The sequence below is a fragment of the Alexandromys fortis genome, unplaced genomic scaffold (assembly GCF_014885135.2).
Source record: "Alexandromys fortis isolate MF-2015 unplaced genomic scaffold, M_Fortis_MF-2015_v1.1 scaffold_66, whole genome shotgun sequence".
In the NCBI taxonomy this organism is placed as follows: Eukaryota; Metazoa; Chordata; class Mammalia; order Rodentia; family Cricetidae; genus Alexandromys; species Alexandromys fortis.
The window spans coordinates 9226454-9228810 of NW_026067950.1; positions in this window are offsets into that span (position 1 = coordinate 9226454).

Here is a 2357-nt window from a genome sequence, read left to right on the forward strand (position 1 = left end):
ACCGAAAAACCAAAAAAAAAAAAAAAAAAAAAAAAGCACAATTAGATAAAATAATTGTGCTTTTTATTCACTTATATGTGCATTTGTTTACTCTTGGCAGTTTAAAATGTTATATAATAGTAGCAGCTACAGAGGCAGCTTTTAAATATAATAAAACAAATTAAATATGTAATTATATGCCTTATAAATGAAAGAGGGAAATGATATTGAACTTTTCTAGAGAATCATGAGCAGAAATACCCTTAAAAAGAGCCTGTCTGTCTCGACTTAGGGTCATGAATGTGCCTTATACTGTGTCTTCTAATTAAATTAGAATGATGCCTGGCTTGGTTCCACAGCAAGTGACTAAGTTTTATCCATTTTACTCTTATACATTCAGAGAAATGAATCCAAGTAAAACAGTAGCTAATTTCCTAATTTCTCTAAACTCTTTAGTAAACACTCATGTTAGATTGCCCTCTGTATGTTTTGAATATGTGTTATTACCTTTGATTAATAAAGAAGCTGCTTTGACTCATGGCAGGGCAGAATAGACCTAGGTGGAAAACTAAACTAAATGCAGGCAGAAAGAAGGCAAAATCAGGCAGATGCTTTGTAGCTGCCAAAGAAAAAAAGATGCTTGAAGGTTACCCATAGGCCACAGGCTCATGGTGATACATAGATTAAGAGAAATGGGTTAACTTACTGAAGTGTCTAACATCTACTTCCAGCATTAGTATTATTATGGTAGATGAGATTTTTAGCTCAAAATTTGGAAATACCTAGGTTCTTTGCCATTCTTGGTATCTTATCATGTACTAAAAGCCAGAATTCCCTGGAGTTCAAATAGAAGTTCCTGTTGCCTTCTTATTGCATAAAATCCCTCCCACTCAAACCTGATTCTCTTATATATGCATCATGATGATTCAAAAAGTACTGTTCAGTTACCATGTCACAACCAACAATCTGGAAAGTAAATTTATACCTGACAGTTTTCAGGGTATACATTGGCACAGGTTGCAGGACAGATGTGGAATTAGACATCTCTTGATCAAAGAATTTAAAGGTGTTTCATTTCTAACATCTTAAAGCATTTTCTAGTAGTGAAACTATTAAAAATGTTAATGTGGTAAGTATGAAGTGTAAGTAAGTATAAGTGTGGTAAGTATAAGTATAAAGTGTTAAAAGGTACTAGTGAGTTATCAATCAATGTTTTATCAAGGAGAAACTTCTAGGAAATATAAATGAAATGTGATTGGGTAATTGATTTAATACTATTATATCTGAAATTTCACATTATTTTAATTGACATGAAAGTTTAATTTCATCAGACAGCAAGTTTGGAAGTAAAGTTTATCAATTAGAAGAAAAATCTGTGATGTTTGCCAATAATCTACTTTTGCTCTTAGCACAACAAAATCTCTACAGAAGTACTTTAGGCCCTTCATCAAGAAATTATACTCATATATTCTTTAGATGTGAAATACACTGATGTAGATCCAGCTTGTCCCAGAAGGATATTTACAACTTTTTCATTTGCTTCATGCCAATAGAGTGAGGAATTCCTTAAATGACACAAACGACCAACAACTGCATGTTCACTATTCTGAAAGAAAAAAAAAGAATATCGACCACAAAATCTCTGGGTCTGTGAAGATGTCTCCGAGGGTAAAGTGCTTGCTGTGCATGTATCTGTGAATAATTTTGGATCTCTAATACCAAGTTCAAGTTAGATATGGTTTTGCACATCTATAATTATCTGGGATGTTGGACAGAAATAGTCAAAGCTAGTCAAAATGGTAGCTCAAGCTTCATTGAAAGATACTTCCTAAATAAATAAGGTAGAGAGAAATATAGAAAAACTCAACATTGACCACTGGCCTCCACTCACACACATAGATATACATGAATACACATACATATACCATGCAAGCACAGGAATATATACTAATAAACAACTCAATGCATTTTTTTTCATTATGGCTTCCAACTGTCAACGCAAAAGGTCTATTTGGCCCTAAATCATTCCTAGAAGAAGCATCCAAGGAAAAAGATTTCTGGGAAAAAGAGGCCAGCTTCTGCAATTTGACACAATGTGAAAGCACCCTAGGTGAAATATACAGGCCATGTACAAGGTTCAGAAAAATATCATTTACTGTTGGGCCAGCATAATACACTTGCTACTTCTTGGTGTTGCTGAGTACTGTGGATTCACTGGACGAAGACTAAATGTCTGAGCATGATTAATCACCAAATTAAAGCCAAATGGGAGAGTTAGAGAGTTTCCTTTGACACATTTAATGGAATTTTCATCTCAATTAGCTTGAGGGCAATGCAAATAAACTGAGTTTTAGACCTAGGAATTAATTATATGGTCA